This window comes from Lissotriton helveticus, chromosome 2_1 (assembly GCF_964261635.1).
Source record: "Lissotriton helveticus chromosome 2_1, aLisHel1.1, whole genome shotgun sequence".
NCBI classification, from domain to species: domain Eukaryota; kingdom Metazoa; phylum Chordata; class Amphibia; order Caudata; family Salamandridae; genus Lissotriton; species Lissotriton helveticus.
The window spans coordinates 183,545,318-183,564,312 of NC_136059.1; positions in this window are offsets into that span (position 1 = coordinate 183,545,318).

Here is an 18,995-nt window from a genome sequence, read left to right on the forward strand (position 1 = left end):
CCTTTAACTTTTCATACACCCCTGCGGGTAACAGGACCTTTAACATTTTAATGATATCTGGGTAAGTGTATTCTCCCATACGGAGCATGTCTTTTAATTCTCTATGGAACCCTGCTGGATCTTTGTCATGACAGGGAATTAATTTCTTCATTTCAAGAAGTTCCATCTTTGAAATCGGAGTGTATACAAACACTCGTTGCATTACGCCACCCGCCCCTTGGACTGGGTGGACTTCTCGTAACGGATTCTGTCTGTCTATGTAGAATGGTTTACTTTCTGGGGGTGAGACATGAACAAAATGCGGGTTCAGGAACGTTCTATATTTGTGACGCTGTTCTAGGATGACACTAATTAAATCGGTACCTAGACCTCTCCATCTATACTGGAGTAACTCGTTCAGGATATCATGCAACGGACCTGGATCAGAATGTTGATCCTCATACAGAGTAATGAGGTGCTGGATCATATACATACCCACCAGCCGTTGCTCGGCTGGGGGCAGTTTCAGAAACATTTGTGCCACTATTTCGTCTGGAAAAGTGGTAGAATCAGTAATCCATCGGACTGCTGATCGGGCTAGTTCTTGTTCATGCATAGTACTTAATTCACTGTAACCAACTCGTGATTTCAGAATGTGGTCGGTAGCTTGAAATACTTGTTCTAGAGAACCTTGTTCTGGCGCTGAATGATGAAAAATAGACTTGGGTTCTAGACGTAAATGGCGATCTGGAAATCTAGATTTTCCTACATACGCTATTCTGGCGGGATTCTCGTCCTCTTCTTCAGGGTCAGAGATACTTTCTTTCTCGCTTACTTGTGCTGCTTTACGCTGTTCGTGTAACCTTATTATTTCTTTACGATTTTTCTTGTACATACTCTCCATGGCACCGACGGTCTTGTGCTTACCCTCGGCTATATTATCACTCCACCGTGTTAGGATTCTCATTTCGGCGGGATCTTTAGACGGGTAATCTTGTTCTCTTATTAGACAATTGATCAGGAACTTTAATATCATGAGCTGAATCTCGGCTTTCCTTTGAGACATAATCTCGCCAATACTTTCTGGATCATCCCCGGTACGGATGAAACGATATATTCTGTCTAGATCTTCTTTCATATTCGGTAAGGTGACTAGATACTCGGTCACTCTCCTTACACGTACGGAATATAAAACCATATTATACTCGCCTGGGACTGAATCATAGACACATTCGCCAAGGGCTTGTCTGATTTCTGTGACAGACTTATTACTTTTAGGAGTACGCTGTGATGCTTGGGCGTGTAATTCGAGTGCCGATAAACGCTTGTGTGGCGGCGGGGTTTGAGGAAAACCTCCTCCCGCGGCCCCTAAACTGGAGTCGTCTACTGAGGCTCTACGTCCTGGCAGAGTGGGAAATGGAACTGTAGGCTGGACCGGGGGTACCGTAACAGGTACTCCGGTGTCTGGAGGAGCGGGAAGTGCCTGATTTACAGGGACTGGCGGAGCGCGAACAGGATTTGCATATTCGGGGACTGTGTCGTCCAGATAGGACGAAATAAAAATATCAGCTGCGGTCGGTTTGTGACGTAGCTTGGTCGGAACTAATGGCGGCGGGAAATTACTGGATGCCTCTGGGGTCGCTTTTGGCAAACCTTCGGCAAGAAGAGGATACATACCCTTAATGAGGGCATGCCTCTGTCTGTCTGACTGTTCGGTTTTGACCTGTTCACCTATCTCGATTAATTCTCTTTCTTGGGCTCGTTCCTGGGATTCTCTACTTAACTCTGATTTTCTGACTTCCTTTTCCGTTCTTCTATGCGCTTCCTTACGCCATAACTCGATGGCATCTTTCTGTGACTGTCTGGCTTTCTTTTTCCATAATGCTTCTTCTACTCGCATGATACATTCGGCATCCCATGTACCCGATACGGGCCATCTATACTTTTCTTCTAACTGTTTGGTATACTCTACCCATAAATCTAGATACATTATGGCGCTTATGCCATGTTTCTGATACATAAAATGACCTGGACTGTCCCTAGGCGGGACAGGAACCGCTTCCTCTAACAGACCCTTTCTAGTTTTTAACTGACGTAACTTGGAAAATATAGGCATGACTGAACTGTAATCTAGACACAATACAATACACAATAAAAACACGAAATCACATCGCACTCATACCACGATAATAAAATACATGAAGAACATTTATAAATAACAGTTCGAACAGAATATTACCTGGAATTCTGAGAACAGAAATACAAGAATTTTCTCGAGAACGGAACAGACTAGAGTTACTGGATGCACTGCTGTAACAGTACGGAACATACCGGTCCCACAAAGGGACGCATCAAGACCCGTATCCACCTAGGTGAACACTTCGTTTGTGAGTCTGGGCACCACCAACCCACGGACCAGGAGTCAATTTAGATTGGTCCTGTCTAGATACTACCCCAGCAATGGTACTCACCGGGCAGCACGGAACGGAAGGCCTCGGACTGGACTGGACGACGGACGACGAACTTCGGACTTCGGACTTCAGTTACAGGTGGGCCTCCGGATACCTCGGACCTTGGACTCTCGGCTTGGGCTCTGGTCGGGACTCGCCGCGTTCCTCCACCGTCTCGTTCGGATGCTGGACCGCCTCCTCCGTCTCCTCCGTGGGCCTGAGGGATACTTGAGCAGAAATATCTGCCACTGCGCAGAAGGGTTCCGTCACGACTGCAGAGGGTCAGGGGGTCGGCGTGGCTTCACCGACGCGTGGGGAAAGGGCAAGTCCCTATTCGGGCGCCATTATGTGGTAAATAAATAAATAATACCCTATTTTTGACTAGACTTATAGCATAACAGATAGCTCAATAAAATAAGAGTCAAGATTCGAGGTAGTAGGAGTTTCTGCAGGTTTATTACAGCATAAGGACAGGATCAGGACAACCTGCATAGGAACAGAATGACAGGGCCCAGCAGGACAACTGGGGCCCAACAGGGGAAAAGAGGCCCAGCAGCTGCTGGGGCTAGGTCTGGGATGAGCGCGCTAGCTTTTAACAACAATACATTGATTTATATACATAGCGCAAACACATAGCATTACATTGCAGTAGGCGTAGCAGTGGGTGGAGCAGAAGGAGTGACGCGTAGCAGTCGCGAGAGATAACAGTAAAAGTAGGTGTAACTGGGAGTATACATAGACATGTGGTGCAAACGTAACAGAATATGTCATGAATGGGCGGAAACATAGGAGGGGGCTACCTAAGGAGCCGGGACCTCTAACCTAATGGTGCGCGAAAATTGGCAATGACGTGTTACTAGGAGAAGCTGGGGGCTACGAACTCTGTGCTAGGAGCAGAGACTAGAGTCTGGAGGGTCGGAGCGACATGTACCTAAACCCTATCTGGTATCTGATGTTTAGGGAACATGTTGATATAAACTAGAAGTCATGAGGGGAAAAGCTAACTTGATTCTAAGACTGGACCACGCATTATTCTACATGTAGTGCGTGATGAAGAATACTAAATGACCATTAAATACAGTATTTCTCTAACGTGGAGACGAGAAGGCTAGACAATGACGGAAACTATTGATGCAGTTCAGTAGCTTAGGAATGCAGAAGAGGAGAACTGAACTGATAGCTGGAATCATAACATACTCTTGGCAGACTCAGAGGCAGAGCCGGGCTGCACCGGGCACTGCGAAGCAGGAAGTAAGTGAAGGGTCGAGGATACAGGTGGGGGCTGTATCGCTCCTCAGCGAGGCTTTCAGGAGACAGGAGCTGAATCTGTGGTCCGGGCCCTTTTGAGGCCTGGAAACGGGGACTTTATAATGAAATAACGTGCACACTGGGAAACGTGGCAACATTACTTTACATAGGCCTGATATTCGTAGTATTCACGAGGACTGGAAACTAACATACTAGAGGTGGACACAATTATAATTGCGTCATTAATCGGACATGGGGAATAACATATGCATATTGGTCATGCACACATAACATATGATGGATGAGGCGTAGGGACACAGAACATGGCAAAATTTACTTTTCCACACAGCAGCCGTCTTACAGTTTATTAGTCCACTTGTTGTTGGTGATAAAGCTCATATTCCAATGTCTAACACCCCATCTATTTACGAGTTGGCTATGGGTGAAGAGACAAAGGGATGCTTGTTGAGGATAATCGAACCCAGCTATTCCAAGAAAACTAAATTCAAGATCTTAACAGCTGCCTATACAGTCTGGAAAATGATCAGGCTTCATATGGGGATCTCTAAATTAAATATCTACACTCCCTTTTCTGCATCAGACCTCCTACCGTACATCTTCCGGGACCACATTGCAACTAGATGGAAGACTAAAGGAATTTATTGCTTAGGGGATTTTTTTAAAGAGGGACATTTAGTCTCTTTCTCTGATTTACAAAGTAATTTTGGTTTATCGAGAAATTACTTTTTAAAATTTCTCCAGATACGTAGCTTCTTATTGTCCTCTAACTCAGTACCCGAACAAGAAATGATTAAAATTCCCCTTGTCGAATATATGTTGAAAAAGACTTCAATTGGTCTATATTACTCTTGCTTGATTCAAGATTTTCCGGATGATCAGGAAAATTGTAAAAGCAAATGGGCAACCAAGCTTGGGGTTCTCGAAGTTAATATACAGGAATCTATAGTGCTTGCCAATCGAGTTCTCATAACTGGAAGAATGCGCTCACAACACATTACGGCCATACATGATTTATATTATACCCCAAGTAGGGTCTCTAAATTGAGCTCGACCACAGGTACAAAATGTAGCAGGTGTGGTTTATATGCTGCGGATGCGCTCCACATGTTTTTTTTATGCCCTAGACTTTCTGAATTTTTTTTGAACATTGAAAAGTTCTTGACTTTGATTTTAGGACGTACTATTAGTATAACTGGGGAGCTGGTATTGACTGGGTGCGGCCTCGGAACTATTGATAAGCCAAGGCCTAAAGCTCGAAATGTTTTCTGTTTATTTCTATGGCTGTAATCCGGGCATGTATCACCAAAGACTGGATTAACCCCGAGCCGCCTTCCTTTTTTAATTGGCGGGAAAGACTTCTGTCTATGTATAATTTGGAATTGGCTGTATATAGAACTAAAGGGATAAGGAGGAGGGCCATGGGAGAAAAGATATGGGCTCCTATCTCGGAGTGTATCTAGGTACAATTCTTTTAAGCACTGTATCTATAATGTTTCTGCTGTTAAAATTTTTTTTCCTTGTGTTGGCCGACTGCACTTACTTTGTAATCTTTGAAACTTTTGACATGTATAAGCTGTTTTTCCTTGCAAGTAAAATAACATTTTTAAAAATAAATAAATAAAAAATAAATAGAATACAACAATCCTGCCAGGTTCAAAACAATGTATATTCCAACTCCTGGGTCACTTTAGGGAACGAAGATCCACAGGCAGGTCGAGGTAGACGGTAAAGATATGGAGTCCAAGGGGCTCGGATAATCTGAAAGGCTTTAGCTCGTAATTCACCACTCGCGGCTGAAAAAGCGACAACACGAGTCCAAGGGTTTCTCAATACATCCGAGGAGACTTCTCCAACGGGAGGGGGGCGGCAGAGGATAAGCGTCTCAGGCTCCGTCCAGGATACACGGCATCCATCAAATGACAGGTACATGTACAAGTAGGTACCTGGCAACCGGCAAAACAATGCAGGCACGTCTGAGATCGTGAAAATGTAAGTACATGCCTCAGGCATGTAAACCTATCTCCTGAGGTTAGGAGTGCCAGTGTTGGTTAGACGAAATGGGGCTATCCCGTGACCTGGAGGCCCAAGAGTCCTTCGAATAGTGGATTCGCAATCATTGAGTCCTCCCTCAATAACGATTGGCGGGAGACCACTGTCTGGCCCCAATAAAAAATGGTAAGCCCAGAGTCACAAATGTTTCTCTCAGGCAACACAGGGCTCTCTCAGTCCAGCAACCTGGCTAGCCAACCTGGTGCTGGACCATCACTACACCACAAGAGTCAAATGAAGAAGAAAAATAACAAAAGCTGATCAATCAATCAATCAGTCAATTTATAAAGCGCACTACACACCCGCGAGAGTCTCAAGGCACTGGGGGGGTGGGAAGGGTGGCTGCAGCTAGTGGTTGAAGAGCCAGGTCTGGAGTAGTCTCCTGAAGGTCTGAGGGTCTCCTGTCTGTCGTAGGAAGAGAGGGAGGGAGTTCCATGTCTTGGCGGCACGGTGGGAGAAGGACCTACCCCCGCAGGTGGTCCTGTGGATGCGTGGGACAGCGGCCAGTGAGAGGTCGGCGGAGCAGAGTCTCCTGTTGGGTACGTAGAATGATAGTCGGTTGTTGAGGTATTCTGGGCCGGTGTTGTGGAGTGCCTTGTGTGCGTGATGCGAAGAGTGAGAGGCTTGCAGGCAGTCACCACTCAGCTTGCAGGCAATGCTAGAGGCTGTATATTTTGGGGTAGCTCTTCTTCAGTCTTTTCAGCAGGGCCTAAAAACTAAATGGTGAATTTGTAATAAGGCAATGAATTCAAAAATGGACGTCATAGGTTTTACAGTTTTATTTCTGGAAGAAAATTGATGCTGAAAGCATAGCCAACCTATTTTTCGCACGGACATCTGTCGCCAAGAGCTTTTTTAAGGTACTTAACTAATGTCACTCTTTCAGGTTGGGCTCAGTACACAAATGACATTGTTTTAGGCCAAGTTTTGGTTGTTCTGGTTTGGATTTTTTCTTATAGCCACATGTTTCACTCTGGCATATGTCGCCAGGAGCTTTTTCAAGGTAGTTCACTTATGTCATTGTTTGAGGTTGGGCACGGTGCATGAAGGGTGTCCCAGTAGGAAAAGTAATGATCACTTTAGTTTGAGTCTGGCAGTTTTCATCATATAATGCAGTCTCTCTTGTTAAAATGATGCACTAATTCTTTTGAGCTACTGAGTACGTGGGTTTCCCTCAGTAAGGTTACCAGCACCATTATTACCTCTAAACTATCACTAGACACTATGCAGGTCCAACCTTTGTGCCACCTATAGACCCTTATATTAGGTGCAGAAGGTGTTTCAAGTTCCAGCTTGAAGTCACAAGTTCAAGTGGGCGGTATGTCCATTGCTAATTTGAGTAGACAACACGAGAGATGGCCCAACTCGTTCTTGGGAACAGGGCAAAGAAAAGGATCCCTGGAGGTAAGGTCACGTACACTTCCACTCTAACCTCGTACACTCAATGGGCTCTATATTGCCCCTATTTGCCAAAAGCAGGCCAATACTACCCATCAGTGGCATATAAATTAAACCCCAAACTGAAATTTAATACTTTCACAGGTTTTATTAATAAAAAGACAAAAAACAAATTCTCCTATCATATGTCAGTTAAAAATCTCGGGTGTTCCGTAGATACACACAAAATAATAAATTAAAAACCACAGTTCATACAATACAATATTTTTTGTCAACATATTAAAACACAAAAAACAAAGACCCAACAAAAGTACAGTCATTATCATCTGTTAAAAATCCATGTGATCCAAATACAATACATTATATATGGGGAGCCTTTAGTAAAAAGATTTCTTTCCTATCTAAATGTCCCTTGTTTTTTTGGGATTCTTAGTTGGCAAGAGCGGCGTCGCGTTTCGGTGGTGTACCAGCTTTGTAAACAAAAACCACCTTCCTTAGGACAAAAAATGGTAAAGGGTCACTTTTCTCCACATTATAGATATTATATCTATACCAAAAGGAAACAGATATCAACCAGAATGTTAGCAGTACATAATCTCCTCAGTTAAAAAATCATTTATTATTTAAAACTGTGTACTTTAGCCCGGCAGGTGTTACTACCACATAGTTGTCAGGGGTACATTTCTCCTATATAGACTACATTTCAAATTGGAGTTAGGTTTAAGGGTGCAAATCCCTTAACTTTCAAAACCCTCCTTCAAACCTCCCTTCTTAAAAGGAAACTTGCATCCTATCTTCGATCCGTCCTGTCACTGGATCTGTTCCGAAGGATAAGAAATAGCTGTAAGTAACATTATTTAGAGATTCTTCTAGTTATCTTTTTATCTACATTATTCGTTAGTATTCTTTACCTCAGGATTTATTGTACATATCTTCAGTCCTTCCTTTTTCTATTTTACACGTGCTTTGCCTCGTTTTTTATTTTTTTGTTTTTTCAAGGGCACCCAGGATGAATAGCACAATTAAAACGCATATAGCGACTGAAAAATAGAGACGGACACAGCACACAATAAAGCGCTTGTTGGTTTTATATCTGTTTGTCTTTGGTTAGTGAATGAGCCAGCCCCATTGTTCTCGTAAAGGCTTACCTTAAATAAAAGATTGCTCTTATGTGGTATTCACAGTGATATGGGAGTCTTATTCTGCCGGCAACACATCCATAGCCCCGTAATCTTTTGATACGTCTATCTGGGTATTTCATTATTCCCGCAATCTGTGAATCATGCAAATGGATATATATTCGTTTCTCATTTTAATTATTCTTTTACTACTCTATGTTATTTTTATCTTTTACAGTTAATCTCCTCTTATGCATCCTTCACATGCACATTTATATATTTACTCTACACCCCTCGCTGTTCTTGTGAGTGTTGCTACGCACTTTGCCAGTCTTTTGGCGCATTACCTGGTATTGTCCCTTCGGGGTGAAACTAAGGGGCCCATTAGGATGCGCGGATGGATTGCCCTTGCCAGGCCGGCGGTAGCCACAGCCGGCATGGCAATCCGCCCGCCATCCTCATATAAATGACCCCCCACCATATTAGTATGGCGGGAGGGACCGCGGCGGACGGAAAGACTGGCCGCCGCTTTTCTGCCCCGGTCCCCTTGCGGCCGGGGCGGAAATGGTTTAATATGGTGGCGGTGTCTTTTAGACACCGCCAGCCATAATACCATGGGCTTAGTTAGATGCCTTTCCGTGGCGGAAAGGCATGCGGTCTTCACTCTGGGGGCCTCCTGTGGGCACCAGAGTGAAGAATTGGTGGGGAGTGCACACGGGGGGGTACCTGTGGTCCCCACCCAGCATTTGCATACACAAAGCAGCAGGCACCGCGCAGTGCCTGCCGCTTTGTGTATGCACCGCCCGCCACAATGTTAAAAATGAGTGATGCGCCCGCCACTGTGGCGGGCGCATCCTAATACCCACCACGGGACCCCCACCTTTATGGCGGGCGGTCCCAATCCCTGTGAGGATGGCGGGCGGGCAAAGTCCGCCCGCCATCCTAATGACCCCCCTAAGACTCCAAGAAGTCTAACTTGCGGTTACTTTATCCCTATGCTTTGACACCTTGTGTGAGGATATACTTGGAGAACCAGCAACCTGCCCACTTTTCGATTACATTAGTGGTGCCGTTTTAGGGCATATCTCTCCCCACCCCTTTACTCTAGGGGAATTGGTGAATGCACCTCTTCCTCTTCTGTGGTGGTTTTTTTGCTCTCCGTCTGTCCGGAGCATGGGTAAAATTATTTAACCTGGCTCCCCTCCTGTTTAATTCATACATGAAACATGGCTTACCCCGAGTCGTTTAAAAAAAGAGCGCAGTGTCTTAGCCTCTAAGTCCACCCACAAAGAGTGATCTCCTAAGCTTTAATCGTTCATGAAATATGGCTTACTCCGAGTCGTTTCTAAAAACGGGCAATGTCTTAGCCTCTAAGTCCACCCACAAAAGGGGATCTCTTACGTTCTAATGCGGTATCTGTTATTCTCAAGGGGGACCTTACTTCTGCCTTGCGGCGTCTTGTCTTCCAGTTTTGAAAATGGGCGTCATACTCCGTTACTCCATTTTTATCTGTGTATCAATTACAGAAAACGCGTGCCAAAGCGTGCGAGATGTCGATTTCATCGAGGTGAGTTTCAATCCCTGCCGCGTATTTCTGGCAGCCATCTTTGAAAAACCTGTATACGTCTCTAATCGATTCTCCTGCGAGGGAGCAACAAATTGCAACCCTCACATTGTGTTCTATACTGCTAACCCTGACTTATCCGCGGCCATATTGGGGGTCCATTATGATGTCTTTGCTCCTGATCTCTATCCATAGCGTGTATTTTTGGCGGCCATATCGGAGATACCTGCGTGTCTCTCAGACTAAATTTATTGCTAGAGTATGTGTCAATTATGTTGCATATAATACCGCTAACAGCGGAAACCCCAATGCCGTCTTAAAAGTTTCAGCCCTGTCTCCTTATCGAACTCAGGGGAACCCAGAATTCTAGATAATCTCTATAGGGTCGATATTATACTACTACATCACAGGTACTTATCTCATCTAAATCTTGGAAGCAAGATGATAGTTTACAGGTAGTAGTCTAATCTTTGCCATCTTATTCTGTTACAGCCATCCTCTTATCCCCCCTGGCTTATTTGACTTGGTAAATCTAACTAGGATTTATTTCAGGATGATGGTCTCCCAATCCTCCCTACTATTTAAACCATTTTTGATAGTATCAAATTTGATCATGAACCATTGTCCCTGGTGTTTTCTACGTTGTACACAATTCACTAATCTCCTCTGTCTGTAATCTTCTCCAGTACCACCCATCTGATGTCATTAGCTTTGTGGCCCTTTCTTTCCAGTGGCTCACAAGGGGTGCATTCTCTTTACTCGCATTGCCAATTTGAGTCTGCGCTTCTTTACAGTCTGTAAAATGAGCAACTTAGTTGGAGCATAGTTTCCCACTCCAGAAAAGATACCAGAAAGGTGCTCTTCCCATAATGCAATGCTGTGGTGACTTAGCAGGTACACCTTCCAGGGACGTAATAGCAGGTAACATAGGATATTCCTTGCATTGAGGTGGAAACACAAAATAACAGAGGTAAAGGAGGGTAACCATCATTCTTCCCAAAGAAATGTTCACAATTTGGTATGTTGACCCTACGAACAGATGCACTGCTGGACGTGGACCTGTCTGCAGGGTCATCTCCAGACATTTTGCCCTCACCCTCTTGTCTTCTGAACCTGTTTTTGTTGGCTTTTAGGACTCTGAGTACTTTAACACTGCTAACCAGTGTTAAAGTGCTTGTGCTCACTAATTTAACACAGTAAAATTGGCTTCCACCCAATTGGCCTGTTTAATTTACTTGCAAGACCCTAGTAAAGTGGCACTACATTGTGCACAGGGCCTGTGAAGTAAATGCTACTAGTGGGCCTGCAGCACCTATTGTGCCACCCACTTAAGTAGCCCTTTAAACATGTCTCAGGCCTGCCATTGCAGCTTATGTGTGCAGTTGTAAACTGCCATTTCGAACTGGCAAGCTAAGCCTCTTGCCAGGCCCAAACCTCCCTTTCCATTACATATACGTCACTCCTAGGTGACAGAGGGCAGGGTGCAGTACATTTAAAAAGGTAGGCATGTACTTTTAAGTTTTACATGTCCTTGTAGTGAAATACGATTAAATGTGTTTTTGACGACTGAAAGGCCCACCTCTCCCTTAGAATAACATTGGGTTTCCTTATTACACTGAATAAGTGATGTCTTCCAATTTGGAGCAGGTAGGCAGGTTGAGCTTGGTGTCTGTGGAATTGTGATTAAAAGGCCTGTTCAACGGTAAAGTCAGAAGCTGGCAGTTGGTCTTTGTGTACTGCTCTCTAACAGTGAGACAAAGGGAAACTAGGTGTTGACAGGATGGGCCACTCTGAGTTAAGGAGGAGGACGAGATATCACCTTCTACACTGCACATTACAAAGGCTCTGTTTGGGCACTCTCAGAAAGGGATTTGACACTTGTCTATTCTGACCCCCAGATATATTGGGACCAGGGCAGCGAGGCAGGAAATTCCAAGCAGCTCTGGAGAATAGAAACCTCTGGAAGCTTTTCCTACTTCAAAGAGGGCACCAGGTATAAATACTGGACATCAGACCCCAACTCTTCAGTACACTTCTGGATCTGTGTAAGATTTCCAGGAAGACGGACTGCTGTGCTGCTGGAAGGACTGAAACTCTGCTGGACTGCTGCCATATTGGACTACTGCCCTGCTGAATTACTGCCTTGTTGGATTGCTGCAGTGCTGCCCTCCTGCCAGGGTGAGGACTGGAATTACAATGTGTACCCAAGACCACCAGAGTGACTCCAAGGGCTAGTCTGTTGTAACCTGGACTCTGCCAACTGTAAATGATGCCATGCTAAGCAGTGCCATCCCAGTCCTTGGCATTTGGAAGTGGCCCTGAAGGCCCTGAAGGTGGCCCTGAAGGTGCTCTGCCAGCTCATCAGTAGATTAAGCAGAACCAATACATCTCTTTCAAGGCGCATCTCCTGAAGATACGGTGCATCACTTCTGTTGCTTGATCCATCACCCTCGGAACGATGCATCACCTCTGCTGCACAGACCGCCATGCAATGATTTCTCATCACCTACCATTGGAACCGCTGTTGTCCGACACATCTCCATGCAAGGACATCGTCTTCCACTCTCAGCCCATTGGAACCACGCTGCCCGAAGCATCTCCATGCAAGGACATCATCTTGCACTCTCAGCCCGCTCAATGCAGCCATCAAAACCGCTGCGGTGCAACACAACTCCATGCAAGGACTTCCCATCGCACTCCGCATCTTGAAGCATCTCCTCACCCAAACCTCTCATCGCCTCTGCTGCACGATGCATCCTCAATATGGGACTCAACATCTTTCTGCAACTGTAAAAAGGCGCATTGTTCAGCGAACCTAGGTGTGACCTTGTAACTGGCATTCCCTCTTACCTACTAACATATCTACTTATCTGCAACAACTACCTACAACACCTTAGACAACCATACCTACAACATCTTACCATCCATATCTAACCTAGCGACAGTATCTAACTTACCAAACATTCCATACCTAGCTTACCATAGCAACCTACCTAGCATTCATAACCTACCATACCTACTGTACCCAAAAAGCCATTCCTAACTTACCTCCACAACTGTAGTTTGCATACCTTACACCTTCCCTGAGGTGAAGGCTTTGTGAACAATCACTGGCAAAGCCAATAGGTCTTGTCTGTGAGAGTTATTGGCAATGCTTTATAGCCATGCAGCACAGCAGTCTGGATGCTTTGCAGTGTGTCTATAAAACACATTTTATAAGTGCTAATATGCAGCCAGGGCATTAGTGCTAGATGAATCATATCATACTCCTTTTTATTATTAATTTTAGCTATGCTGCACAGAAGCCTCGCTGCTGTACAGCATGGCTACACATCATTGCCAAAGCAAGCAATTCCCAAGCTGTACAGTTTGAACAAAAGGCAATGGCAGAGCCAATAGTCTAAAAGGTGAGAACTATTGGCTTTGCCAATGCTTGTTACGTCTCAACACAATAGTGATTCTGAGCAGATAAATTAATCTCCCCATGTATAAAACTAAAAAAAAAGGACATTTGACAAAAAATCCTTTTACATAAAGAAAGCAATTGCGATCATGTCCATGTCTGAGTGAAAATACATTTGGAGGCAAATAACATCTGTGTCACAATTAAAGCAGACAACATCTGTTGTCACAAAAAATATCCATTTCAAAGGAGAAAAGACTCCTTTGAAGTGTGTGTGTGACAAATAGTAAGAGGTTCAAAAAAAATGACAGGGAAGAAGAAACAAAATTAAAGTAGTTCCTCAATCACAGCACAATTAGCAGAAGGATATCAACCAAGCTGAAGCAATCAGGACTTGGTCCATGCTCAAGCTAAAAAAAGAGGAAGTGAAGCCAGCACACACTGGCCAATTAGAAGGCAGCAAATAAAATTGACAATGAAGCCAATGAATGGTAAGCAATGGGAAGGCTCCAAGCCGCTTGTTGTATACAATATCTCTCGCAAGCGAGAGTGCATGCAGTGCATGCACCGCCACAGGCTAGACCTAAATCAAGACAACTTATGCCTATGGGATCTCGGGCAAAGGTGTATGGTACTGCAACCTGTAACTGAATGTGCTTGTGTTTATCTTAAGGGACCTCTAGTATCGGCCTCACATACTGCAGGCTAACTTGGGAAAGTGCCAGTTGCAGCTATTCAAGTTCATGAAACATGAATGCCATTGCTTCTGTGAAACAGCGAGACCCATTGGCTTTGCCAATGCTTTTTACCTATTGCAGTCAGGAGGATATGCTGTGAATAGTATTGCTTGCTCCACTGTTTCCAAAAGTATTGTAGGAGGCTGGAACTCAGGAAGGACATAACTGAGCCAAGAAATACGTAACTGATCAGAGCCAGAATCATACCTGAGCATTCCTGCAGCTGTAAGTGAAGAGATCCAGAGCTCTTAAAGATGACAGTTCTGTATAATTATGGTTATGTATGTATTAGGGGCCTATTTCAGCAGCTGGACAGGGACAAGGAGCATTGCAGCATGCAAAATGCTTGCTTTCTTTCAAGCTCAGAGTCTAGTTTTGCCCAGTTTTTAGGTCTCGCCTAGCAGGGTGCATCGACTGTTGCTGCTTGGGGTAATGTATGCAGAAAAGGACTTTATCAGGCTTGTTTGTAAGTCATTGTAGCTGGCTCGTAATTGGCTACCAAACGTATGACATCACTTACTTTTACTGTTTTGGAACATGGACGAAGTACTAATTAATTTTATCTGCATATTTCCGCTACTGCCGCTGTGCTTATAAGAACTTTTTTGGCACAACACTTTTTTGGTTCTGTTTAGGCTTTTGTTTTTTCCGATTAGCATGTTATTGGCATTTTTTTTATGTTTCCATATTTTCCTGCTGCTTGCATTTGTATTTTTTTTTACAATTTTCCAGTTCTAGCACTGTGCTTCAAAGAAATATGTTTTGGCAAATATTTTGGTGGGTTTTCAGATCGTTATTTTTATTATTTCGGGTAACCACGATCAGGCCGAAAGTATTGAAGTGCTTTACATGAGCACCAGTTACTTTACACAAGTGCGCATTAATATGTATATTTTTTACATTTTAAGTGATTTGTAAAGCTCACAGGATGTTGAACCAATGCCAAGACTCAAACCTGGTTCTCCAAGTCTCTAGACAACAGCTCTGGTTCTTCATGTTTGAAGTCGGCAGCTCTCTCTGTAGCACCACATCCTTCTTCCCCTGATCTCCCATTCCTCCTGCATTTGGCTTCTTGGCCGTTTTCCAATTCCACTGCACCCATTTAGAAGGCATGCAAAAGGAAGTAGGGCTCTGCTATTCATTCATCATCTTCTTGCTCCCAACAAGCACCACTTCCATCAGACAAGTTTACATTGACATAATCAATTTTAATTTAATGTGAATCACCCAAGAGCACCACTTACATCACAGAAGTTGACATTAATTGAATTTTTAAGTAATTTGTTCAGGATCACAGGACGACGAGTCAACGCCAAAACGTTTCTCCCTCCCACCCACTGCTTCTCTATTTGGTTCTTTGTCGCTTTCAAACATGGAGGGCTCTGCTGTTCAATCTCTCACTTCCTTGCTCCCAATAACTGCACACAGAAGCCTTTGCCTCAGAGCTGACATCATCAGCCTCAGCCTCCACGCAGCACTTTCCTACACAGAGCTGAGCGGCCAGAGCCTTGGCTTTAAGGACCTTAAGGACTCTTCCTTTGGTCTGTGCCGAGACCTCTACAGCCCTTCTACGGCATTACCATGGACGCCGATTCACCAACATGGCGGGGGGGAGGGAGGGGTGTAGCACGAATGACATAATATACCCTTTGACCTTAATGATGTCACAGGAAGCAACATCATATGACCTTTGACCCTGCATTGTTCCAAGAAGTGATGTCACTTAACCTTAATCCTGATGACATCACAATAATGAATATTGCAGAAGTTGCATAATTGCATAATTAATATTATATAATCTTCTAGGGGAGAACAAAGGGTGGGGGTTTCTCTTAACTGAGAACATTTTGAAAACACTGGGCTTTTCTAGTGCATTTTAATGCACAATTTTCACATAAATTTGCTAAAAAACAGTCACTAAAGTAAGTCTTTCCTGATGTGCTAAGCTACTGAAATCTATGAGTCCCCATGAGTTTACCCAATTATGTTTTTAAAATGTCCTATGGGTGCCCCCTTATGTCAAAAATTACCGCCATTGCTAGGACCAGCATCTTGCCATGGTGGCCCCTTTTCCAAAACATTACATACAATATGCCAGGGCCAGCATTTTCCTAATACTGCTTCTCTTGTACTATGGATGTCCCTTATGTCAAAGGTTATGTGTAATATGTCAAGGACTACATTTTGTCGTGGATGGTCCTATTACCTTGCCACAGTTGTCTTTCCATATGCCAAGAATTTCCTCCAATGTGCCATCACAAGCAATTTAGTTCCTTGTGTTTCACAAAATATTCACAAACTTAGTCGATGAATTGTAATTTCATGAATTTATGCATTCATTTTTTCAAACTTCTTTAGCAATTTCATCGTTTTATATTTATGGCTCGATTTCATCAAAACGCTGTTTTTAACACACCCAATGCATTTCGGGTCACATGTCGACCCTTCGTCAGGGGTCTAAAAGATAAATACAAGAAAAAAACACATGAGCATGTGTCTAACAAGAATAATCAGGTCATCATTTTTACCACACTACTGCTAGCGCAAAGCCTGAATCCTACAATCATAACTTTCAAATGCCATAAATCAAACTACCGCTGCGCTGTCCCAAATATAAGAGGACCATCTCACAAAATGATCGTGACTGCTACTGTACCCATTCTCAAAACCTAAACATCCACATGCTTAAGATTGGAGCCAAAATTACGTATAGCATATCAGTTTTCACTCTTTTGACTACAGCGGGAAAGTTCGTCATGTAATGGCACAAAATAAACCAGTTTATGCAGATAACCCCACTTTCGGCAAGAACCGCTAATCCATTTAGCACTTACTCTCAGAGCGTTTAAGCGAGCGTCATGTGCGTGTGACGTTTTGTCCTCAGAGTGTTTAAGTTAGCTTCATTAGCGTGTAGCGCGTTAGTGCTCCGTTTCATAGCTCCACTCTATACCAAATTCCGCTACGCCATTCAGCACTTACTCTCAGAGCGTTTAAGTAAGCTTCATGTGCGAGTGGCGCATTGTCCTCCGAGCATTTAAGCTAGCTTCATTAGCGTGTAGCGCGATGGTGCTCCGTGTGTAACATTGGCAACAACGTTCATTCACCTTTATCACATGGTCAAAATTGGTCAATGTGTGCACTACTTAGCATTCCCTCTGCACATGACTATCCAATATGGAAGGCCCCCTTCTCACGTGATGGAAATCAGCATATGCTCTTGCTAGAAACGCCTCCCCTTCGCATGACTCACTACGCTACAGTCCATGTCATTATGTATAATTGGGTCTAAATTGCCAAATCCTTTGCGTTCATGATCATTAACTAGCACTCAGCGCGTTGAGTACGCATGCAAAGGAATAGTTAAACGGTGTGCAGTTAAATAATGTACAATGAAATATTAATCAGTAGGTTTGACATCTACAATCATAGTTCTCATGATGCGTGAAAAAGTGACAATAAAGGTTTTCATTGTGCGAGAATGAGTGACAATAAAGCATTATTGAAAAGTGCATCAGTTCAATGCAATACATTAATATATCTGATTCCAAGGAAACATGTGAGTTCAATCCGGTCATTCATCCCATGCGGTTGCATGAAATTAAGTTTTTTAATCCAGAAATATTCGGCTCTCAAACGCTGCTTGCGAGGATCCATGTCACAGTACGGTTGTATTGCAGTGTAGTTTCTATATTCCCAATAGGCTCTGCGCATTAGAATAATATACACTATAGATTTGACATAGGACTGAGGTCAGTATGTCTCTATTGAGTATTCTGAGTGCTAGTTCATGATCACGAACGCGAAGGATTTGGCAATTTAGACCTGATTATAAATAATGACATGGACTGTAGTGTAGTGAGTCATGTGGAGGGAGGGGCATTTCTAGCGAGAGCATAGGCTGATTTCCATCACGTGAGAAGGGGGCCTACCACATTGGACAGTCATGTGCATAGTGAATGCCAAGTACTGCACACATTGACCAATTTTGACCATGTGATAAAGGTGGATGAACGTTGTTGCCAATGTTACACACGGAGCACCAACGCTCTACATGCTCATGAAGCTAGCTTAAATGCTCAGAGGACAATACACTACTCGCACATGAAGCTTACTTAAACGCTCTGAGAGTAAGAGCGGAATGGCTTAGCGTTTTTGGGCGAGAGTGGGGTTATTAGACAGAGCACTAACGCGCTACACTCTAATGAAGTTAACTTAAACGCTCTGAGGACAAAGCGTCACATGCACATGAAGCTCGCTTAAATGGTCTGAGAGTAAGTGCTTAATGGATTAGCGGATCTTGCCGAAAGTGGGGTTATCTGCATAAACTGGGTTATTTTGTACCATTACATGACGAAGTTTCCCGATGTAGTCAAAAGAGTGAAAACTGATATGCTATTCGTAATTCTGGCTCCAATGTTAAGCATGTGGATGTTCATAATTGGGACAGCGCAGCGGTAGTTTGATTGATGGTATTTGAAAGTTATGAGTGTAGGATTCAGCCTTTGCGCTAGCAGTAGTGTGGTAAAAATGTTGACCTGATTATTCTTGTTCTACACATGCTCAAGTGTTTTTTTTCCTGTATTTATCTTCTAGGACCCTGATGAAGGGTCGACATATGACCCAAAATGCATTGGGTGTGTTAAAAACAGCGTTTGATGAAGTCGAGCCATAAATGAAATTGTTATAGAAGATGAATGAATAAATTCATGAAATTACAAATCATCCACTAAGTTTGTGAATATTTTGTGAAAGGCATGGAACTCGGTTAAGAAACTCTTTTATTTTAAAAAAAAGTGCACACATCAAAGGGACTGACTTGTCTGACCCATGTAGCTTTGTATTATGTACTGACACTGCTAGACGCGGTGCAACGAATATAGCAGCACACAACGAAATTTGGTGACGTTTGGAACAGTAGAAAAATGGAGTGCACAGAAAAAATTAACTGTTCATCACAAGCAATTTGCCACAGGTGCCAACAATGCCAAGAATTTCCTCCAGGAGGCCAGTGCTGGCATTTTTTCATGG